General features: G+C 35.6%; 12 non-coding genes and 1 pseudogene across 12 annotated transcripts; 10 read left to right on the top strand and 3 right to left on the bottom strand.

Annotated features, from left to right (window-relative positions):
• Nucleotides 1–3,672: 3,672 nt before the first annotated feature.
• Trnat-agu lies at nt 3,673–3,746 on the bottom strand. Its single transcript has one exon. It is a non-coding gene; the product is annotated as a tRNA-Thr (tRNA).
• Nucleotides 3,747–4,807: 1,061 nt separating this feature from the next.
• Nucleotides 4,808–4,881, top strand: Trnat-agu. The gene has a single exon. It is a non-coding gene; the product is annotated as a tRNA-Thr (tRNA).
• A 114-nt stretch (nt 4,882–4,995) lies between these two features.
• On the top strand, nt 4,996–5,069 carry Trnat-agu. The gene has a single exon. It is a non-coding gene; the product is annotated as a tRNA-Thr (tRNA).
• A 213-nt stretch (nt 5,070–5,282) lies between these two features.
• On the top strand, nt 5,283–5,356 carry Trnat-agu. The gene has a single exon. It is a non-coding gene; the product is annotated as a tRNA-Thr (tRNA).
• A 102-nt stretch (nt 5,357–5,458) lies between these two features.
• On the top strand, nt 5,459–5,532 carry Trnat-agu. The gene has a single exon. It is a non-coding gene; the product is annotated as a tRNA-Thr (tRNA).
• Nucleotides 5,533–5,819: 287 nt separating this feature from the next.
• On the top strand, nt 5,820–5,893 carry Trnat-agu. Its single transcript has one exon. It is a non-coding gene; the product is annotated as a tRNA-Thr (tRNA).
• Nucleotides 5,894–8,208: 2,315 nt separating this feature from the next.
• Nucleotides 8,209–9,094, bottom strand: LOC113389264 (annotated as a pseudogene).
• A 1,085-nt stretch (nt 9,095–10,179) lies between these two features.
• Nucleotides 10,180–10,253, bottom strand: Trnas-aga. Its single transcript has one exon. It is a non-coding gene; the product is annotated as a tRNA-Ser (tRNA).
• A 1,052-nt stretch (nt 10,254–11,305) lies between these two features.
• Nucleotides 11,306–11,379, top strand: Trnat-agu. The gene has a single exon. It is a non-coding gene; the product is annotated as a tRNA-Thr (tRNA).
• A 5,702-nt stretch (nt 11,380–17,081) lies between these two features.
• Trnap-agg lies at nt 17,082–17,153 on the top strand. Its single transcript has one exon. It is a non-coding gene; the product is annotated as a tRNA-Pro (tRNA).
• A 417-nt stretch (nt 17,154–17,570) lies between these two features.
• On the top strand, nt 17,571–17,644 carry Trnan-guu. Its single transcript has one exon. It is a non-coding gene; the product is annotated as a tRNA-Asn (tRNA).
• A 369-nt stretch (nt 17,645–18,013) lies between these two features.
• Nucleotides 18,014–18,085, top strand: Trnap-cgg. The gene has a single exon. It is a non-coding gene; the product is annotated as a tRNA-Pro (tRNA).
• A 498-nt stretch (nt 18,086–18,583) lies between these two features.
• Trnap-agg lies at nt 18,584–18,655 on the top strand. Its single transcript has one exon. It is a non-coding gene; the product is annotated as a tRNA-Pro (tRNA).
• Nucleotides 18,656–24,866: the final 6,211 nt, after the last annotated feature.

Below are 24,866 nucleotides of genomic sequence, written 5' to 3'. Positions count from 1 at the left end.
AGGTAATCGAATTTGAAGAAATGTCCGGGCTGGTCCGGGATTTGAACCCGAGACCTCCCGCACCCAAAGCGGAAATCATACCCTTAGACCAACGAGCGACATATTCTACCCAGTGCGTGTTTGTGTTGCATCCAATGTACAACATTGTAGTAAATAATATGTGCTCGAATTTAAAGGGCCCTCCCGCACCCTAAGCGGGAGGCATACCCCTAAACCAACGAGCCACGCGGTCTACTCAATAAACCCCTATACCCCTAGACCAATGAACCACGGGGTTATACCCAGTGCGTGTTTGGATCCAATGTACAACATTGTAGTAAATAATAGGCACTCGAATTTAAAGAAATGTCAGGGCTCGTCCGGGCTTTAACCAACTAAGCCACGGCGCCGTTGTTCTTCCAAATGGATTTAAACAGTTACCAATATTTTGAGGAAAATCTCAAGAATCAATGCTCCTTAGGGCAGAACACAAAAAAATCAAATTCCCCGGCGAGATTCGAACTCACGATCTTATCTGTTTACTAGACAGGCGCTTCAACAAACTAAGCCACGGCGCCGTTGTTCATGCAAATGGATTTAATCAAGTTGACGACAATATTGGAGGAAAACCTCTTGTGAAAATCTCAAGAATCAAGGCTCCTTTGAGTGAACATCGTGGCAGTAACAGTGTAAATAAAAGTGATCTGTCAAAATTGTAAGTGTTGGAAGTAAGTAATATAATTTGATTAATTATTGCAAAAGAATGTAATTCTCGCATGAGTAGCGGGAAGTATGGTGAAGAAGAGGCTGGCTGAAAAGAGAAAAGCCAGCCCAAAAATAGAATTGAAAATGAACATGTTTCGAGAAAATTAAATTCCAGACATGAGAAGATGGATTGTGACGATACGAAGTCACAAAAACGAAGTGCTTCCGAAGATTTGAGACAAATAATCATAAAGGTATGCAAAAAAGGTACAGAAAAAAATGTGAACAATACACCTGAGAAAATCATAGATCAAAATATTGTAGATTTAAGAAAGATAGGAAACTCCAACCTAGTAGATAGTAAAGGTAGCAAAAGCACAAATGATGATTCAAATCCGGAAAAGTGAAAGGATTGATAATTAAAAAAATAAGGAATTTTTTTTTTTCAAGTTTTGAATGGTATCAGATACACAAAGATCAGGATTAAGCCCCCCACCATACTCTTCAACCTATATACATATGACCTAAAGGAAGTGGTGAAAGAACCTGTGTGTGCACTGCAATATGCGGACGACATAGCCCCTATGTAATAGATAAAGATTGAGAGAATGCAAGGAATTCATGAGCAACATGTATTACAGTTGGAAGAATGGCTAAAATACAATGGATTAGAATTGGCACACGAAAATCGGTAGTGATGCAATTTAGTAGGCATAGGAAGTATGATCATATTGGTGACATTCAGCTGGGCAAACACAAGTTTCCAGTTTGGATGAACATAAAATTCTTGGAATAACATATGACAAAAAAATCAAATTTAAGAGCCAGATATTAAACATATCAGAAAATGTGAGAAGGGTATAAATATATAAAGACAATTTGCAATATGAAATGGGGAGCGCATCCGGCAATTTGTCTAAACATATATAAAGCATTGATAAGGTGTATCTAGATACCATTAGCTTATGAGTAAAAATCTCACCAAACGAGATATAGACAAACTGAATAAAATTCAATACTCAGCAATACGAATTTCATTAGGTGCGCTGAAATCCTCTCCAATAAATACACTATTAGCAGAGTCCGGAGAATTACCTCTAGAATCAAGGTGGGAAATAATATCAAAAAGATATTTAATATCGAAGGTAAGCAGAAACGACAAAATAGTGTTACAAACATTGAATAATCTAAAGGATTTATGTGAGGAAAATACATATTGGAGCAGAAAAGAAAACCCGATCTTAGTGAGTAGCTACCTATGGATAAATAAATATAAACAGTTAATACGCAAGATCTAGATTGCCAATTCCGCTATCCTTTGGAATATAGGTGGGTAAACTAAAACACATAATAATAGATGAAATTACTGACAGTGAAAATGAAAAAATGAACTTTATATTCAAACAAGAAATAAATAAAACAACATCCAATTACACACTTATTTTCACGGATGGATCAAAGAAAGAAGGTGCTGGTTGTGCCATGTATGTACCCCGACTCAGTATAGAACAGAAATATAAATTGCCCGAAAGTGCTTCTAGTTTCACTGCCGAGATGACGGCCATCAAAATAGCAATAAATATAATGGAAAAAGAAAAACTACAAAGAGTGTTATTCTATCTGACTGTAATCAGCTCTAGAAGCTATAAAAAGACCTAACGAAAAAGCAAATAAAATAGTATATGAAATATAGATAAAACTATGAGTCTAAGAAGGAAAGGATTTGACCTAAAATATGTGGATAAAGGGCATGCAGGAATAACCCAAAATGAAAAGGCGGACGAGCTGGCCAAAGAGGGATGTTATTTGGGAACTGAAATAAGCAGCCTTCTATCAGCAGATATCAACAAAATAGTCATGAAAGAACAAAGAGAAAAATGGCAAAGTATATTCGACAACATTAGTCAAAGAAAAGGGAAAATATATCGGGAAATAAATTCAGATATTCATTCGAAACCGTGGTGTCAAAAGATAACTGAAAACCGCATGCACATCACTACAGTCATAAGAATGCGAATTGATCACACAAAAAGAGAGCATTTCGGCTACGAGATGGACTATCGAGGTTCGAAGAATGCGACTGCGAAGAGGGAGGGCCTGAAAATACGGATCACATTGTTTTTCGATGCAAGAAATATACAACACAGAGAAAAGCGCTTTACGAATGCCTAGAACAAAAAAATATAGTTTTTTCAACGAATACGACAATAATATCAGCTATGAAAACTGATGAGTATATATAAAGATGTAACCAAATATTTATTTGAGTGCCAAAAAATATTTATAGACAACTAAGTTAATTTATCTATTTAATTAAGCTAGTTATTTAATCTAATTAAAATTATTGAAATTAGAATTTATTATTATTTTATCACTGTTGAAAATGTGAGAATAGATTAAGTTAGTTATTCTATTAGTCAGTTTAAAGATGACTGTATATTATTAAATAGAAGTCAATAAAACATATATAAAAAAAAGGCTCAGACGAGATTCGAACTGGCGACATACTGTTTACTTGACAGGCGCTTCAACCAACCAAGCCACGGCGCCGGGATAGTTAATCGGGGTTACCAAAATTGTCGCCAATATTGTAAAAAATATAAAAAAAATTATGCGGCAGAATCGGTCTTTAAAAACTATAACTGTTATACAAAAAACTTTAATAAAGAAGAGCAAAGCACACGATGTATTTTTATTTAATTGATAAACTCCGGCGAGATTCGAACTCGCGAACTCCTGTTTACTAGACAGGCGCTTTAATCAACTAAGCCATGGCACCGGTGTTAGTTAATTCGGATTACCAAAGTTGTCACCAATATTATAGGAAGTATAGAAAAACACATGAAAAGCTCCAGCGAGATTCAAACTCGCCATCTCCTGTTTACTAGACGGGCTCTTTAACCAACTAAGCCACGGCGCCGGCGATAGTCAATCGGTTGCAACTAAAATTGTCGCCAATATTAGAGGAAATATAGAAAAACACACGAAAGGCTCCGGCGAGATTCGAACTCGCGATGTCCTGTTTACTAGACAGGTGCTTTAACCAACTAAGCCACGGCGCCTGTGATAGTTAATTGGTGTTACAAAAGTTGTGGCCAATTTTATAGGCAATATAGAAAAACACATGAAAGGCTCCGGCGAGATTCGAACTTGCGTTCTCCTGTTACTAGACAGGCGCTTTGGCAAATAAGTCATGGCTCAGTGATAACCAATTTGCGTTAACAAAGTTGTCGCCAATATTATAAAACATAAAAAAAAACACATGGAAGGCTCCGGCGAGATTCGAACTCGCGATCTCCTGTTTACTAGACAGGCGATTTAACCAAATAAGCCACAGCGCCGGTGATAGTTCATTGGGGTTTCCAAAGTTGTCACCAATATTATGTGAAGTTTAGGAAACACACATGAAAAGCTCCAGCAAGATTCGAACTCGCAATCTACTGTTTACTAGACGGGCCCTTCAACCAACTAAGCCACGGCGCCGGTTATAAGCATTTTGGGTTACCAAAGTTGTCGCCAATATTATAGAACAAATAAAAAAACACACGAAAGGCTTCCGCGAAATTCGAACTCGCGATCTCCTGTTTACTAGACAGGCGCTTTAACCAACTAAGCCACGGCGCCGCTGATAATTAACTGGGGTTACAAAAGTTGTCGCCAATATTATAGGAAATATAAAAAAACACATGAAAGGATCCGGCAAAATTCGAACTTGCGGTCTCCTGTTACTACACAGTCGCCTTAAACAACTAAGCTACGTTTGCTAGACAGGACCATTAACCAACTAATCCACATTTATTAGACCAGCACATTAACCAACTAAACACGACGCCGGTGATAATAAATTGGGCTTATCAAAGTTGTCGTCGATATTATAGAAAATATACAAAAACACAAGAAAGGCTCAGATGAGATTCGAACTCACGATATACTGTTTACTTGACAGGCGCTTTAACCAACCAAGTCATGGCACCGGTGACAGTTGATTGCAGTTACCAAGTATTCGTACTCGCGATCTCCTGTTTACTAGGCAGACGCTTTAAAAACCAACTAAGCCACGGCGCAGGTGATAGTTTATTGGGGTTACCATCGTTAACTTGAGTAAATCTGTTTGTGAAACAACGGCGCCGTGGCTTAGTTGGTTAAAGCGCCTGTCTAGTAAACAGGAGATCGTGAGTTCGAATCTCGCCGGAGCCTTGAATTTGATTTCTTTGTGTTCTGCCCTAAAGGCCCGTGATTCTTGAGATTTTCACAAGAGATTTTCCTCAAAATATTGTCGTTAACTTGAGTAAATCTGTTTGTGAAAACAACGGCGCCGTGGCTTAGTTGGTTAAAGCGCCTATCTAGTAAACAGGAGATCGTGAGTTCGAATCTCGCCGGAGCCTTGAATTTGATTTTTTGTGTTCTGTCCTGAAGGAGACTTGATTCTTGAGATTTTCGCAAGAGATTTTTCTCAAAATATTGTCGTTAACTTGAGTAAATCAACGCCGGTGCCTTGAATTTGACTTTTTTGTGTTCTGCCGTAAAGGGGCCTTGATTCTTGAGATTTTCCTCAAAATATTGTCGTTAACTTGAGTAAATCTGTTTGTTAAAACAACGGCGCCGTGGCTTAGTTGGTTAAAGCGCCTGTCTAGTAAACAGGAGATCCTGAGTTCGAATCTCGCCGGAGCCTTGGATTTGATTTTTTTGTGTTATGCCCTAAAGGAACCTTGATTCTTGAGATTTTCCTCAAAATATTGTCGTTAACTTGAGTAAATCTGTTTGTAAAAACAACGGCGCCGTGGCTTAGTTGGTTAAAGCGCCTGTCTAGTAAACAGGAGATCGTGAGTTCGAATCTCGCCGGAGCCTTGAATTTGATTTTTTTGTATTCTGCCCTAAAGGAGCCTTGATTCTTGAGATTTTCACAAGAGATTTTCCTCAAAATATTGTCGTTAACTTGAGTAAATCTGTTTGTGAAAACAACGGCGCCGTGGCTTGGTTGGTTAAAGCGCCTATCTAGTAAACAGGAGATCGTGAGTTCGAATCTCGCCGGAGTATTTGATTTTTTTTGTGTTCTGCCGTAATGGAACTTTGATTCTTGAGATTTTCCTCAAAATATTGTGGTTAACTTGAGTAAATCTGTTTGTAAAAACAACGGCGCCGTGGCTTAGTTGGTTAAAGCGCCTGTCTAGTAAACAGGAGATCCTGAGTTCGAATCTCACCGGAGCCTTGGATTTGATTTTTTTGTGTTCTGCCCTAAAGGAACCTTGATTCTTGAGATTTTCCTCAAAATATTGTCGTTAACTTGAGTAAATCTGTTTGTGAAAACAACGGCGCCGTGGCTTGAGATTTTCCTCAAAATATTGTCGTTAACTTGAGTAAATCTGTTCGTGAAAACAACGGCGCCGTGGCTTAGTTGGTTAAAGCGCCTGTCTAGTAAACAGGAGATCGTGAGTTCGAATCTCGCCGGAGAATTTGATTTTTTTGTGTTCTGCCGTAAAGGAGCCTTGATTCTTGAGATTTTCCTCAAAATATTGTCGTTAACTTGAGTAAATCTGTTTGTAAAAACAACGGCGCCGTGGCTTAGTTGGTTAAAGCGCCTGTCTAGTAAACAGGGGATCCTGAGTTCGAATTTCGCTGGTGCCTTGAATTTAATTTCTTTGTGTTCTGTCCTAAAGGAGCCTTGATTCTTGAGATTTTCACAAGAGACTTTCCTCAAAATATTGTCGTCAACTTGATTAAATCCATTTGCTAGAACAACGGCGCCGTGGCTTAGTTGGTTAAAGCGCCTGTCTAGTAAACAGGAGATCGTGAGTTCGAATCTCGCCGGAGAATTTGATTTTTTTGTGTTCTGCCGTAAAGGAGCCTTGATTCTTGAGATTTTCCTCAAAATATTGTCGTTAACTTGAGTAAATCTGTTTGTAAAAACAACGGCGCCGTGGCTTAGTTGGTTAAAGCGCCTGTCTAGTAAACAGGGGATCCTGAGTTCGAATCTCGCCGGAGCCTTGGATTTGATTTTTTTGTGTTCTGCCCTAAAGGAGCCTTGATTCTCGAGATTTTCACAAGAGATTTTCCTCAAAATATTGTAGTCAACTTGATTAAATCCATTTGCAAGAACAACGTGGCTGTGGCTTAGTTGGTTAAAGCGCCTGTCTAGTAAACAGGAGATCGTGAGTTCGAATCTCGCCGGAGCCTTGGATTTGATTTTTTTGTGTTCTGCCCTAAAGAAGCTTTGATTCTTGAGATTTTCACAAGAGATTTTCCTCAAAATATTGTTAACTTGATTAAATCCATTTGAAAGAACAACGGAGCCGTGGCTTAGTTGGTTAAAGCGCCTGTCTAGTAAACAGGAGGTCGTGAGTTTGAATCTTGCCGGAGCCTTGAATTTGATTTTTTTGTATTCTGCCCTAAAGGAGCCTTGATTCTTGAGATTTTACTCAAATTATTGTCGTTAACTTGAGTAAATCTGTTTGTGAAAACAACGGCGCCGTGGCTTAGTTGGTTAAAGCGCCTGTCTAGTAAATAGCAGATCGTGAGTTCGAATCTCGCCGGACCCTTGGATTTGATTTTTTTGTTCTGCCCCAAAGGAGCCTTGATTCTTGAGATTTTCACAAGAGATTTTCCTTAAAATATTGTCGTTAACTTGATTAAACCCATTTGTCTGTCTAGTAAACAGAAGACCGTGAGTTCGAATCTCGCCGGAGCCTTGGATTTGATTTTTTTGTGTTCTGCTCTAAAGGAGCCTTGATTCTTGAGATTTTCACAAGAGATTTTCCTCAAAATATTGTCTTGAAAAATCAAAATATAACTTGAGTAAATTTGTTTGTGAAAACAACGGCGCCGTGGCTTGAAATTTTCCTCAAAATATTGTCGTTAACTGCCCTAAAGGAGCCTTGATTCTTGAGACTTTCACGAGAGATTTTCCTCAAAAAATTGTTAACTTGATTAATTCCATGTGGAAGAACAACGGCGCCGTTGGTTAAAGCGCCTGTCTAGTAAACAGGAGATCGTGAGTTTGAATCTCGCCGGAGCCTTGAATTTGATTTTTTTGTGTTCTGCCCTAAAGGAGCTTTGATTTTTGAGATTTTCTTCAAAATATTGTCGTTAACTTGAGTAAATCTGTTCGCGAAAACAACGGCGCCGTGGCTTAGTTGGCTAAAGCGCCTGTCTAGTAAACAGGAGATCGTGAGTTTGATTCTCGCCGGAGCCTTTTATTATCAGGCCAATTTGTTTTATTATATAATTTAATTATTCTTATCCAATGTAAAATACAAAAAAAACTGTCCTCTCTCCTTACACGGTTACAAGTAAAACGGAACTTACACTAAACACTTGTCAATACCTAAATATATATAGTAAGTAAAACATATAATTACTCTAATTCCTATAGTAATATAATATTTATAAATTATTATTATAATTAAATTTTACGTCAATTTTGCAATCATTAAACTCCTATGTATGTATTAATCCAACGACCGGCAGAAATTAACTCCTGATTTTCGTTTCGATTATTTTCTACCCCTAACTGTTGGAATCTAGTCATTAATATGATCTCTGTGGGTATCCCCCACCGCCTCCCATACTGTTCCCTCCAGATCCACCACCACCTCCTTGGTTGCCTCCGCCACAGCTCTGGTATCCACCACCACCTACGCCCTTATTATTGCCACCTTTCCCGTAACCACCAGAGCTGCCATAAGGCTGAGCTCGATTTGAAGGCAAGTTGTTAGGAACTGGATCACCTCCATAACCTTGTTGTTCTCCCATGGACTTGGTGGCTCTCCCCAATTATCATTATCATAACCCCTGCTACCGCCCCAGTTGTCGCCACCTTGATTTCCGTCGCGGTCGTTCCAGCCTCCTTGACCACCATCGGCTACCATATTGCCACCTCGTTTACCAGAAATTTCCCGCCCACCGCCACCACCTCGTGATGGATGATCGCCTTGACGTTTCATCATGTCCTGTTTTGATACAGTCTTTTTAACATCAATAGGCTTCCCACAAACTTCGTGGTGCTTCTGTAAAACTATCTTATCAACTGTGTCATAGTCTTCAAATTCAACAAATGCAAAGCCACGTTTCTTTCCAGTAGCACGTTCCGTTATAATATTGACGCTGTAGATCTGCCGGAACTTTTTGAAGTACTCTTGTAAGTCGTTCTCCTCCATCTCAGCCCAAATGCCTCCCACAAACAGTTTTTTTTGTGGTAGCATTGGCTTCACTCCTGTCAGCCTGCTGTCTTGGCACAGACCTCTTTGTTTCAACAAGTCGGCTATCGATTCTGTGAGGTCAGGCGTTTTGGGCATTATCAACCATACTGGAATAAGAGTAGGTGACAAAGCCAAAGCCACGTGGGCGCTGTTTTGGCATCCTTAATGACTACAACGTCTACAAGCTCACCCCATTGTTCAAAGTGGGATTTCATGCACAAGCGCTTTAACTAACTAAGCCACATTTACTAGACAGGCGCATTAACCTGTTAAATAATATTAGCAACCACGTTGGTAACCCCTATTAACTACCTGTTTACTAGACAGGCGCTTTAACCAACTAAGCCACGGCGCCGTTGTTTTCACGAACAGATTTACTCAAGTTAACGACAATATTTTGAGGAAAATCTCAAAAATCAAGGCTCCTTTAGGGCAGAACATAAAAAAATCAAATTCAAGGCTCCGGCGAGATTCAAACTCACGATCTCCTGTTTACTAGACAGGCGCTTCAACCAACTAAGCCACGGCGCCGTTGTTCTTCCACATGGATTTAATCAAGTTAACAATATTTTGAGGAAAATCTCTTGTGAAATTCTCAAGAATCAAGGCTCCTTTAGGGCAGTTAACGACAATATTTTGAGGAAAATCTCAAGCCACGGCGCCGTTGTTTTCACAAACAGATTTACTCAAGTTATATTTTGATTTTTCAAGACAATATTTTGGGGAAAATCTCTTGTGAAAATCTCAAGAATCAAAGCTCCTTTAGGGCAGAACACAAAAAAATCAAATCCAAGGCTTCGGCGAGATTCAAACTCACGATCTCCTGTTTACTAGACAGGCGCTTTAACCAACTAAGCAACGGCGCCGTTGTTCTTCCAAATGGGTTTAATCAAGTTAACAACAATATTTTAAGGAAAATCTCTTGTGAAAATCTCAAGAATCAAGGCTCCTTTGCGGCAGAACAAAAAAATCAAATCCAAGGGTCCGGCGAGATTCGAACTCACGATCTCCTGTTTACTAGACAGGCGATTTAACCAACTCAGCCACGGCACCCTTATTTTTACAAACAGATTTACTCAAGTTAACGACAATACTTTGAGGAAAATCTCAAGCCACGGCGCCGTTGTTTTCACAAACAGATTTACTCAAATTAACGACAATATTTTGAGGCCGTTGTTTTCACAATATTTTGTGAATAACAGATTTACTCAAGTTAACGACAATATTTTGAGGAAAATCTCTTGCGAAAATCTCAAGAATCAAGGCTCCTTCAGGACAGAACCCAAAGAAATCAAATTCAAGGCTCCGGCGAGATTCGAACTCACGATCTCCTGTTTTCTAGATAGGCGCTTTAACCAAATAAGCCACGGCGCCGTTGTTTTCACAAACAGATTTACTCAAGTTAACGATGGTAACCCCAATAAACTATCACCTGCGCCGTGGCTTAGTTGGTTAAAGCGTCTGCCTAGTAAACAGGAGATCGCGAGTACGAATACTTTGGTAACTGCAATCAACTGTCACCGGTGCCATGACTTGGTTGGTTAAAGCGCCTGTCAAGTAAACAGTATATCGTGAGTTCGAATCTCATCTGAGCCTTTCTTGTGTTTTTGTATATTTTCTATAATATCGACGACAACTTTGGTAACCCCAATTTATTATCACCGGCGTCGTGTTTTAGTTGGTTAATGTGCTGGTCTAATAAATGTGGATTAGTTGGTTAATGTTCCTGTCTAGTAAACGTAGCTTAGTTGTTTAAGGCGACTGTGTAGTAAACAGGAGACCGCAAGTTCGAATTTTGCCGGATCCTTTCATGTGTTTTTCTATATTTCCAATAATATTGGCGACAACTTTTGTAACCCCAGTTAATTATCAGCGGCGCCGTGGCTTAGTTGGTTAAAGCGCCTGTCTAGTAAACAGGAGATCGCGAGTTCGAATTTCGCGGGAGCCTTTCGTGTGTTTTTTTATTTGTGCTATAATATTGGCGACATCTTTGTTAACCCAAAATGCTTATAACCGGCGCCGTGGCTTAGTTGGTTGAAGGGCCCGTCTAGTAAACAGTAGATTGCGAATTCGAATCATGCTGGAGCATTTCCTATACTTCACATAATATTGGTGACAACTTTGGAAACCCCAATGAACTATCACCGGCGCTGTGGCTTATTTGGTTAAATCGCCTGTCTAGTAAACAGGAGATCGCGAGTTCGAATCTCGCCGGAGCCTTTCATGTGTTTTTTTTATGTTTTATAATATTGGTGACAACTTTGTTAACGCAAATTGTTTATCACCGGAGCCATGACTTATTTGCCAAAGCGCCTGTCTAGTAAACAGGAGAACGCAAGTTCGAATCTCGCCGGAGCCTTTCATGTGTTTTTCTATATTGCCTATAATATTGGCCACAACTTTTGTAACACCAATTAACTATCACAGGCGCCGTGGCTTAGTTGGTTAAAGCACCTGTCTAGTGAACAGGACATCGCGAGTTCGAATCTCGCCGGAGCCTTTCGTGTGTTTTTCTATATTTCCTCTAATATTGGCGACAATTTTAGTTGCACCGATTGACTATCGCCGGCGCCGTAGCTTAGTTGGTTAAAGAGCCCGCCTAGTAAACAGGAGATGGCGAGTTTGAATCTCGCTGGAGCTTTTCATGTGTTTTTCTATACTTCCTATAATATTGGTGACAAGTTTGGTAACCCCAATTAACTAACACCGGCGCCGTGGCTTAGTTCGTTAAAGCGTCTGTCTAGTAAACAGGACATCGCGAGTTCGAATCTCGCCGCCGGAGCTTTTCGTGTGTTTTTCTATATTTCCTATAATATTAGCGACAACTTTAGTTACCCCGATTAACTACCGCCGGCGCCGTGGCTTAGTTGGTTAAAGAGCCCGTTTAGTAAACAGGAGATGGCGAGTTTGAATCTCGCTGGAGCTTTTCATGTGTTTTTCAATACTTCCTATAATATTGGTGACAACTTTGGTAATCCGAATTAACTAACACCGGTGCCGTGGCTTAGTTGATTAAAGCGCCTGTCTAGTAAACAGGAGTTCGCGAGTTCGAATCTCGCCGGAGTTTTTCAATTAAATAAAAATACATCGTGTGCTTTGCTCGTCTTTATTAAAGTTTTTTGTATAACAGTTATAGTTTTTAAAGACCGATTCTGCCGCATAATTTTTTTTATATTTTTTACAATATTGGCGACAATTCTGGTAACCCCGATTGACTATCCCCGGCGCCGTGGCTTGGTTGGTTGAAGCGCCTGTCAAGTAAACAGTATGTCGCGAGTTCGAATCTCGTCTGAGCCTTTTTTTATATATGTTTTATTGACTTCTATTTAATAATATACAGTCATCTCTTAAAACTGACTAATAGAATAACTAACTTAATCTATTCTTACATTTTCAATAGTGATTAAAATAATAATAAATTCTAATTTCAATAATTTTAATTAGATTGAATAACTAGCTTAAATAAATTGATAAATTAACTTAGTTGTCTATAAATATTTTTGGCACTCAAATAAATATTTGGTTACATCTTTATTATTATTCATCAGTTTTTCATAGCTGATATTATTGTCGTATTCGTTGAAAAAACTATATTTTTTTGTTCTAGGCATTGGTAAAGCGCTTTTCTCTGTGTTGTATATTTCTTGCATCGAAAAACAATGTGATCCGTATTTTCAGGCCCTCCCTCTTCGCAGTCGCACTCTTCGAACCTCGATAGTCCATCTCGTAGCCGAAATGCTCTATTTTTTGTGTGATCAATTCGCATTCTTATGACTGTAGTGATGTGCATGCGGTTTTCAGTTATCTTTTGACTCCACGGTTTCGAATGAATATCTGAATTTATTTTCCGATATATTTTCTCTTTTCTTTGACTAATGTTGTCGAATATACTTTGCCATTTTTCTCTTAGTTCTTTCGTGATTATTTTGTTGATATCTGCTGATAGCTCCTTGGCCAGCTCGTCCGTCTTTTTATTTTCGGCTATTCCTGCATGTCCCTTTATCCACATAAATTTTAGGTTAAATCCTTTCCTTCTTAGACTCATAGTTTTATCTATTATTTCATATACTATTTTATTTGCTTTTTCGTTCTTTTTATAGCTTCTAGAGCTGATTTACAGTCAGATAGAATAACACTCTTTGTAATTTTTTCTTCTTCTATTATATTTATTGCTATTTTGAGACCGTCATCTCGGCAGTGAAACTAGAAGCAATTTCGGGCAATTTATATTTCTGTTCTATATTGACTCGGGGTACATACACGGAACAACCTGCATCTTCTTTCTTTGATCCAGCCGTAAAAATAAGTGTGTAATTTGGATGTGTTTTATTTATTTCTTGTTTAAATATAAAGTTCATTTTGTCTCTTTGTATCAAAGGATTGTCAGGAATTTTATCTATTATTATGTTGTTTTGGTTTAACCACCTATATTCCAAAGGATAGTGGAATTGGCAATCTAGATCTTGCGCTATTAACTGTTTCTATTTACTTATCCGTAGGTAGCTACTCACTAAGATCGGGTTTTCTTTTCTGCTCCAATATGTATTTCCCTCACATAAATCCTTTAGATTATTCAATGTTTGTAACACTATATGGTCGTTTCTGCTTACCTTCGATATTGAATATCTTTTAGATATTATTTCCCACCTTGATTCTAATTCTCCGGACTCTGCTAATAGTGTATTTATTGGAGAGGATTTCAGCGCACCTTATGAAATTCGTATTGCTGAGTATTGAATTTTATTCAATTTGTCTATATCTCGTTTGGTGAGATTTTTACTCATAAAGCTTATGGTATCTAGATGACACCTTATCAATACTTTATATATGTTTAGACAAATTGCCGGATGCGCTCCCCATTTCATATTGCAAATTGTCTTCAATATATTTATATTACCCTTTTCACATTTTCTTTTGTCATATGTTATTCCAAGAATTTTATGTTCATCCATAACTGGAAACTTGTGTTTTCCCAGCTGAATGTCACCAATATGATCATACTTCCTATGCCTACTAAATTGCATCACAACCGATTTTTTGTGTGCCAATTCCAATCCAATGTATTTTAGCCATTCTTCCAACTGTAATACACTGTTGCTCATGTATTCCTTGTATTTCTCTCAATCCTTATCTATTACATAGAGGGCTATGTCGTCCGCATATTGGTTCAGGTTCTTTCACCACTTCCTTTAGGTCATATGTATATAGGTTGAAAAGTATGGGGCTTAATCCTGATCCTTGTGGGAGCCCTATGTTGGCTAGTCTGGGCCCGTATAGGCGCCCGTTATATCTGACAAAAGTCTCTCTGTTTCTTAATAACTCCATTATTAATGACACGAATTTAGGATTGATGTTCATGCCTCTCAATTTTTTTTTTCTATTATGTCATGGTTCACGTTATCATAGGCTTTTTTAATGTCTATTGATAATAACATCATATATCCGTTTTGGGAGTGCATTATTTGTATTTTACTAAATAATACACTGTAACAATCTCTTATTCCTTTTCCTTTCCTGAATTCAAATTGAAAATTAGGTATCATATTATTGTTTTCAATGTACCATTCTAGTCTGCTTTTCATAATTCTTTCAAAGAGTTTTAATATATTAGATTCTTAACATATAGGTCTATATAAGCTTACTAGTCTTGTGTCCTGTCCTTTTTTTATAATTGGCACGATTATGCTCTCTTTCAGGCTTCTCGGTATATAGGCTCGTTCGATAAAGTCCTTAAATATTTTCACTAAGTATTCTTTCCATGTATCATTCATTTGAAATAGCATTTCGTAGTGTATTTGGTCTTTTTCTGGTGTTATATCCATTTTTTTTATTTCAATTGTTTTTATTTCTTCTAAGCATATTAGAGTAACCAAACTATCTATCTGACTTCTAGGATTTGTTTCTCTTGTTTTGTTAACTACAATTTCAGGAGTCATATACTCTAATAGTTCATCTCCAAATTCGTTGTTTATTGATGCCTCTTGATTTGGAATCTCCACTTTTTTATTAAACTTTTTCACAGTCTGCCAGATTTTTTTATAACCCATCTCTAAATTTATACTGTTGTTGAATTTAATCCAAGAGTCTATCTTTTTCATTTTCAATTTGATTTTGGTCTGAGCATTAATTTTTACGTATTTTTCATAGTTTTTGAAATTCGCTGCTTTCTTTATATTCTAAGAATGCTTTTCTATGCTCCTTGACTATTTCTTCGCATTCATCATCCCACCATACACAAGGCTTGAAATGTAATCTATTATTTTGACTAGTTCTAGGAATGCTTTCTTTGGCCGCTTGATTTATATATTTTATTAGCTTACCGATGTCTGGAGTTCTTTTGGTATTTGTCCCAATTTGCTTTTTTCAAGTCCCACTTTTTTTCGAGTTGTGTTGTTTTTTCTTATTTCTTGTGAATAATTTATTTTTAACTTTATGGGAAGATGATTCGACCCCAGAGATTCATTAGACACACTCCATTCGATGTCCATTGTCATACTGGGCGAGCATATGCTTAAGTCGCCTGCTCCTATTCTTTTATATGGATTTTCTATCATTGTATTTGATCCGTAGTTTAGTATCATAAGCCGCTCTTCAACCAAAATTTCATATAATATAGGGCCCTTTGCATCCTGATTTCTTGATCACGCTATGTGTTGAGCGTTAAAATCTCCCATTATTTTTCTTGGATTTTCAATTTGTTCGAAAATGTCTTTCACATTGTTTATGTTGGCATTTGGTGCACAATATATAACAGCCAAATTATATGTTTTTCTACCAGTTATATTTATTAAGCAAGCTTGAATATATGGGTCATTATTTACTAGTGTTCCTCTTGAGTATTTTATATATTTTGCAATTAGAAAGGCAACCCTACCGTAGTTATCAATTCTATTATCAGTCTCCAAATAGTAATTTCTAAATTTGTATTTAACATTGTTTTTCAACCAAGTTTCTGACAAAGCCGTAATGTTTATTTTGTTAATATACATATAATTTTCTATGCTTCCTCTATTTGCGTTCAATGACCTGCAATTGAGTTTTAACTATTTTATTTCACTCATTTTTATTTTTATATTTATTTATTATATAATGTTCACATTGCTTTCCATTTTTTTATCACGTCTATTTCTTTCCCTTTGTACCCTTCTCCTTCATTAATCATTTCATCTATTATATTTATTATTCTTTCATCTGTTATTTTATATGTTTTATTTGCAATTTTCTCACCCTTTTTGATGTTTTCTACAGATTGTGCGCCATTCATTTGATTTATATTTTCGCTTTTTCCATTGTTTTCCGTTTTATTCTCTTCCCGTACTTCTTCTTTGTCATCCATCTTTTCGTTATTTTTGACTATATCTTTTTCACGTACTTCTTCCATTCTTTTGCTTTGTTCCTCTCTGTCAGTTTTGTTTGTTTCAGTTTCTTTTTCCATACTTTTGCTGTTACTTTTTTTATTGTATGTCAGTTTCCCTTGACCGACTGTTCTCGGTATCCCAGCATTCTTTGCTATAAGTTCCGGAAACGCGTTTTCATTTTTTTTGCTATTTAAATTAAGTTTAGTCGCTTTAACGTATGGCTTGTTGAATAAAATTTTGTATGCTTCTTTCTGTGATATACCTTTCATAGCGGCCAATGTTTTTATGTTTTTATTTTTTTCGTACTCCGGACATAATTTGCTAGTTGCATAGTGCTCCTTTTTGCAAAATATACAGTTTGGTAATTCTTTCGAATTGCAGTCCCTGATGTTGTGCGGTCCTGTGCATCGACTACACCTAGCTTTGCCTTTGCACTGATTTTTTACGTGTTCATATCTCAAGCAATTATAGCACTGAATAACTCTTGATACATATAATTCTACCGGGCATTTAACATAGTGTAAAGATATTTTTTCAGGTAGCTTAGTGCCTCTGAAAGTCAATAATACGTTTTTCCCTGTTTGTTTATAATTATTAGTATAAGTACTTTTTTGGCATTGTGCGTTCAAAACTTCTATGGGGCTTTCTATGCTTTCTAATAATTCCTTTTCGGTTATCCTTTCGGACGAGCCCGGATATTTACTATAATGTTGTACATTGGATGCAACACAAACACGCATTGTATAGAACATGTGGCTAGTTGGTCTAGGGGTATGATTTTGGCTTAGATAATAAACGTAAGTGGCAAATCATGTGTAAAATGTGTTTATTGAGTGTACCGCGTGGCTCGTTGGTCTAGGGGTATGATTTCCGATTAGGGTGCGGGAGGTCCCGGGTTCAAATCCCGGACGAACCCGGACTTTTCTTTAAATTCGAGCACATCTTATTTACTACAATGTTGAACATTGGATGCAACACAAACACGCACTGGGTAGAACATGTGGTTCGTTGGTCTAGAGGTATGATTCCCGCTTTGGGTAGGGAAGGTCCCGGGTTCAAATCCTGGACAGAAGCTGTCCCTCAAACCGAAAGTAGACTTTATATAGTTTGTATAGTTTATAGGAGTGAAGTAAATGTTAACTATTTGTGTGTGAAGTGAATCGGGCCCGATGTATGAACAGGTATTGGGCACTCGTTGCGCCGTGGGTTACAGATTAGTGTAGTTTAATGGGTATAAGAATAATTGTTGTTTATACCCATTATTGTTCAATAATTATAATTATTGTTTATGCTATATATAATTTACTCCTACTATTATCAAGAAGCGTTAAGAGCCTCCGTGGCGCAATTGGCTAGCGCGGTCGGCTGTTAACCGAAAGGTTGGTGGTTCGAGCCCACCCGGGGGCGTAAAGTAGTTATTATTTATACTCTGGAATATTCAATGCATATTGTTTATACCCAATAGTATTTGATGATTATATTATTCATCATATATGCAGTTTACACGAGCCCGGACATTTCTTTAAATTCGAGCACATATTATTTACTACAGTATTGTATATTGGATCGAGAACATATTATTTAGAACAATGTTGTACATTGATTCCAACGCAAACATGCACTGGATAAAACCCGTGGCTTGTTGGACTAGGGTTATGATTTCGGCTTAGATATTAAACGTAAGTTGCAAATCATGTGTAAAATGTGTTTATTGAGTAGAACCCGTGGCATGTTGTACATAGGATGCAACACAAATACGCAGTGGGTACAACCCGTGGCTCGTTGGTCTAGGGGTATGATTCCCGCTTCGGGTGCGGGAGGTCCCGGGTTCAAATCCCGGACGAGCCCTGACATTTCTTTAAATTCGAGTGCCTATTATTTACTACAATGTTGTACATTGGATCCAACACAAACACGCACTGGGTATAACCCGTGGCTCGTTGGTATAGAGTTTTTCGAGTAGACCGCGTGGCTCGCTGGTCTTGGGGTATGATTTCCGCTTAGGGTGCGGGAGGTCCCGCATTTCTTTAAATTCGAGTACATATTATTTACTACAATATTGTATATTGGATCGAAAATATATTATTCACTACAATGTTGTACAGTGTATCCAACACAAACACGCACTGGGTGAAACCGGCGGCTCGTTGGTCTACATATTATTTACTACAATAATGTATATTGGATCGAGAACATATTATTTACTACAATGTTGTACATTGTATGCAACACAAACACGCACAGGATAAAACCCGTGGCTAGGTCGTCTAGGGGTATGATTTTGGCTTAGATAATAAATGTAAGTGGCAAATCATGTGTAAAATGTGTTCATTGAATATACCGCGTGGCTCGTTGGTCTAGGGGTATGATTTCCGCTTAGGATGCGGGAGGTTTCGGGTTCAAATCCCGGACGAGCCCGGACATTTCTTCAAATACGAGCGCATATTATTTACTACAATAATGTATTGTTGTACACTCCCTGATATTACAAGTTGCTAACCACTGTCATAATATTAGATTCCTAACAAGTCCAGACTGAAATCTTAGAACCCCTGAGCTTTAGCTGATATTAACGGTTCATATTAACTTTTCTCAGACTATTGCGTAGTAGCTGACATTACACATTCTCTCACGAAATCATAAATCTACGTCGACAAATCTCAGCAAGATCATATTATCGACATTCCGCCTAGTTAACAATTCTCACCAAGTTCGCATGAATAACATTTTGTTTAATCAGCTAAATTCATTACTTGTCCTTTTCGTTGCATAGAATATTCGAGACAAATCCCCACTACGTTTCAAAGGATTTTAGTTTTAATAATTATGAAATAAATCAGTCTTAATCTGTCGGTCGCCGGGCAAACACTTCTCTTCCAATACCTCCGAGTTCCTTGTACTTAAAGTGAAATAAAGTGAAGTTTTTGTAATAGTCTTTTCATTTATCAATCTCAATTATTTTCAGCAAGTAAGTTTCAGGAACTCCGGAAGGTCCAGAGCAACAACACCGATTTGCATATAGCGGCGCCAACAGCTCTTTCTGTTCATCAACGCGGTGCCCAACATATTATTTGGTGACAGCGGTGTTTGACTGATGAAGTAACATTCAAAATTTTTTTGTGAGCTTGAAAGAACTGCGTTTGAAAAATAATTGCCAAGAGTGACAAAAAATATAAGGGTGCTACTTCAAACTAGGCAGTACATCGTGGAAAACTTTGCCTCCGAGGATAGCCTTGCCAAAAGTGGACGTAGTTGATGATCAGAAAACCGAAGACTCAAATTATAAAATAATTCAAGACCCAAAGTATAAAATAATTCAAGACCCGAAGTATAAAATAATTCAAGACCCGAAGTATAAAATAATTCAAGACCCGAAGTATAAAATAAATCAAGACCCGAAAATCAAGAAAACTCTAGTTTATAGCAGAAATCAAGATTCAAAAATCAAGAAAAATTGTTAAAAAAAATCAAGAAAACGTGTTAGAAAATTTCAGTGCATATTCGAGTGTTAGTGCAACATTGTAAGTCCCTTGAACTACTACAAGTACCAGGCCAAAAGGAAAATATTCAGAAGGATTCCAAGTTAGTAAACTAAATTTAAATATTTTGTATATTGTAAATTTTTGCGCTTCTGTTTTACTGTATTTTTCCTAAATTTTTTTCTTTTTTTTCCTTTTCAATCAAATACATAATGATGAATAGCACAATTGAATCAATTTCTGATGCAAGATTTTGTTTACAAACGGCAATTTCTCTAATTCCAACTTTTGACGGAGAACCTTCAATGCTCCCTGCATTTGTTACGGCATGTGATTCATTAAATACTGATTTAACACCTACAGAAGCGGAAAAATTGCTTAGCATTATAAAACTAAAATTAGACAAAAATATTTTAGCAAAAATTCAATTTATGAAAATAGAATCATGGAAAAATTTAAAAGCTTTTTTAACAAAAGAATATTCGGTAAAAAGACCTATTGCAAGTTTATTATCTGAAATGAGTAGTTTAAAACAAACATATAATGAATCTGTAAAAAGTTTTGGAGACAAAATAGAAGAACTATTACGACAAATTTATTACTCAAACATAAACTTACTAGGACAAGACTCAGCTGACAGAACGCAAACAACATTTACTGAAGTAGGCATAAAAGCTTTTGAAAATGGTCTTAGAGAACCCATAAGAACTCTAGTAAAATGTTGTAGATTCACTAGTATCTCTGAAGCAAATAATTTTGCCATAGAAGAAGAAAACATTAGAAACGCGACAAAATTTACTAACAATCAATTTCGTTTTAGAAATCCAAATTCCAACAATGTTATCTGCTTTACTTGTAAAAAACGCGGACATATATCTCCACAATGCTTTTTAAATCAAAATAATAATAAATATTCAACGAACATAAATAATGGTACTAATAATAATAATAAATTTTGTAGCTACTGTAAATTACCGGGGCATTTAATTCAAGAATGTAGAAATCCAAGTCGAAAAAGTTTTTATCCAAGAAATAATAGTTATAATCCACCAAAATCTTTTATTCCTACAAATGAAAACAGACAGGCATATTACTGTCAGACAGATAGCACAAATGAACAAATTCAAGAAACGAACAACCAAGAACCACAACCTCAGACAACAACTTCAAAAAACGGATTGGGGCCCGTTTCGACAAGGGCATTAACGAAATAAAAACTCAAGTTCCAAATAGTTTTCTCTTAAATAATTCAAGAACTTTTGATATTATTCAATTATCCACTACTAACACGAATGATACTTTTTCAAAATTTTTAGTTGACACAGGTAGCGACATTTCACTGATAGATTTAAAACAATTAGATTTGGATTCGACCATTTACACGAAATTGAGTATAGAAATTGGCGGTATAACAAACCATACAATTAAAACTTTAGGAGCGGTATTTTTAGGACTAAATTTTAATGGGCAAGAAACCGAATTTCCATTCCAAGTTGTAAGAGACCTACCAACTAGGGAAATAGGCATTATAGGGAAAGATTTTTTAACCAAATTTAAAGCAAATATAGATATAGAATCCAAAACAGTCATGTTAAATTTTGAAAATGAAAGTATTTGTGCAAAATTATTTAATTCAAAAGATTATGTCATACCACCTAGAGTTGAAAAAATTTTACAAGTAAAAATTAATTTTAGCGAACCAAAAGTATGTTTATCAAAATGTTTAAGTTCAGGTTTAATTATTGGAAATTGCATAGTCGAACCGAATCAAAATTTTGTACATATAAATGTTATTAATCCAACACAATCAGAACAAATTTTAAGTGAAAGTGACATAATCTTTGAAAATTTAGATAATTACGAAATTTTAGAAAGGAAAACACAAAATCCCGATAATAATTCAGATATTGATTTAACATGTTTATTTACAAAATCTTCTAATAATACAAATAATTTTCAACCAATCGTAAATAAGAACGAAAGAATTCAAAATGTTTTAAATTTGATTAGAACTGAACACATGACTCATTTAGAAAAAGAACAAATTTTACGTAACTGTCGAAACTTTAATGATTTATTTTTTTTTGGAAAATGATAAGTTAACACATACCGAAACTTTAACACATAGCATGCCCGTAGAGAAAGACGTCAAACCAATTTATATTAAACCATATAGATTACCTCACGTTCACAAACAGGAAATTAAAAATCAAATTAGCCAAATGTTAGAAAATGATATTATTCAAAAATCACAAAGTCCTTGGAATTTTCCTCTTATTGTTGTTCCTAAGAAACCAGATAGTCAAGGTAATAAAAAATGGAGAAATTGTGTAGATTTCCGAAAATTAAACTCAGTAACAAAGTCAGACGCATTTCCTTTACCAAATATTACAGATATAATTGATCAATTAGGTAATTCAAGATTTTTTACAACGTTAGATTTAGCACAGGGTTTTCATCAAGTACTTTTAAATAAAGAAGATAGAGAAAAAACTGCATTTTCAACAGATTTAGGTCATTTCGAATACAAACGATTACCATTCGGTTTAAAAGGTGGTCCAGCGACTTTAGAAAGATTAACAAATTCAGTTCTATCAGGTCTACAAGGTATAAGAACACTAGTTTATATGGATGACATAATCGTTTACGGAAAAACATTAATAGAACATAATGATAATCTAGTAGAAGTATTTCAAAAATTAAGAGAACATAATTTAAAATTGCAGCCAGATAAATGTCAGTTTTTAATGCACGAAATTTCATATTTAGGTCATGTTATTAGCGCAGACGGTGTATTACCAGACCCTGAAAAAATTAGAGCAGTTAGTGAATTTAAAACGCCATCAAACCCCAAAGGAATTAAAATATTTTTAGGTTATTATAGGAAATTTATAAAAGATTATTCAAAAATAGCGAATCCGTTAACAAAATTATTAAAGAAAAATTCAAAATTCATTTGGTCCGAACAATGTGAAATTTCATTTAATACATTAAAAGAAAAATTAATAAATCCTCCAATTTTACAATACCCGAATTTTAATAGAGATTTTTCAGTAACAACAGACGCCAGTGGCGTAGCTATAGGAGCAGTTTTATCTCAGAATGTAAACGGTTCTGATCTTCCAATTTCATACGCATCTAGAACATTGAATAAAAACGAATTAAATTATTCCACAATAGATAAAGAATTATTAGCAATAGTTTGGAGTGTTAATCATTTTAGACCTTACTTATACGGAAAACCTTTCAAATTATATACCGATCATATGCCTTTGATATATTTGTATAATTGTAAAAATCCGAATTCTAGACAAATGCGTTGGCGACTAACCCTAGAAGAGTTTGAATTTGAAATTATTTATAAAGCAGGAAAAACAAATACAAATGCAGACAGTTTATCTAGATCATTTTTCGAATTGCAAAATGATAATAAAAATATTTAGGAAAATACGGGAAATATTCATGAAAGTACTAAAGAAATACAAGAAAATACAAAGTTTACATTTTTAGCCACTACACCAAGCGATGATTATCAGACATTTTTAGATACCGTAAATAAAAAAATTATTTTTAATATGAACATAGTAGAGAATAATAACAATTTCATTACTTCAATAACTAAAAATCAAAATGTTTTAATATTTGTATCAAAGACCTCAAAAGTATCTGAAAAAGTACAAAGTCTATTTGATCTTTTCGAACATAAAAACATTTTAGAAAAAAATAATGATGCAGATAAACAAAACTTTATAGACATTCAATCTTCATCTAACCACATAATATATTCTATTGTTAATGACGAAATTTCACAGCCAAAACTAGCTGATTTTTTTATTGTTTATGTAATTTAAAGAAATATTTGTTAGAGAAGAACATAAATTATTTGGCAATTCCTAATCCAATTCAGTTTCCAAATTTTTGTCACCTTTCTTACGAAGATTTTAAATGATGCTAAGATATATTTTTAAAGATACAAATATTAAAATCGAAATTTATGTAGAGTAAAATAATTGAAAATTTAACAAAAGATGAAATAGAAAAAGTTTTGCATGATTAATATTTCTCAAATTAATGGTGGTCATTTAGGCACTAGAAAAACTATAACAAAATTAGAAATTTTACAAGTGGCCAAAAATGAGAAGACAGATCAAAATTTTATAAGTACATGTGTAGAATGTCAAAAAAATAAAGTATCCCGGAAAATTAAAGAGCCCATGATAATCACAACTACTGCTAAGGAACCCTTCGAAAAGTTTGTATAGATTTATGCGGACCATATCCCATTTCAGTTATCAGAATAAATACTTTTAACTTTTATTTGTGATTTGACAAATTTGCGGGCGCAATACCTATTCCAAATCAAGAAAGCGCTACAGTTGCAGAAGCTTTTGTATCAGAAATATTTTTAAATATGGTATTCCCAAAGAAGTTTTGTCAGATTTAGGAACAACTTTTACTAGTAATCTATTTAAAGACGTTTGTAAACTTTTAAAAATCAAAAAATTACTACATCATCATACAGACCAGAATCTAACGGCGTGGCTTGTGAACGCATGCATAGGGATCTCATACAAAATATTAGATCATATAACAATAGTACGCAAACCAATTGGGATAAATGTGTTAAATATGCAATTTTTATTCATAATACAACTATTCATAAGTCAACAATTACACACCCTTTGAACTACTATTTGGACGAAAAATTGAATTACCTTTATTTATTAATAAGAAAACGACATACTGTACAATTATGACATATATACGAACGAACTGAAATCTAGATTACAACAGGCGAATTTTAGGCACGTGAAAATCTTATAAAAAATAAAGAAAATCTAAGAATATTATGATAGAAATTCGAATCCAAAATTATTCAAAATAGACGACCTAGTATTACTTAGAGATGAAACACCGTACCCCAGAAATGCAAAAAATTAATGCCATTATTTAAAGGTCCTTATAAAATATTAAAACAGATGATATAAACAGTACCATACTTATTAATAACAAACCTGTACAAGTACATAATAATAATTGAAAATCTTCACACCAAACCAATAGTATTTTTGTTGTCTTAGCATACCATTTTTTTCATTTTTTTTTCTTTTCAACATATTTATTTTGTCGTTGTGACAGCGGTGTTTTTA

The sequence above is a fragment of the Ctenocephalides felis genome, unplaced genomic scaffold (genome assembly GCF_003426905.1).
Source record: "Ctenocephalides felis isolate EL2017-DRISC unplaced genomic scaffold, ASM342690v1 CF-g0.4_SCAFFOLD_03573, whole genome shotgun sequence".
In the NCBI taxonomy this organism is placed as follows: domain Eukaryota; kingdom Metazoa; phylum Arthropoda; class Insecta; order Siphonaptera; family Pulicidae; genus Ctenocephalides; species Ctenocephalides felis.
Note: the sequence above shows the minus strand (reverse complement) of the source record. Positions and strands in the feature narration are given on the sequence as shown.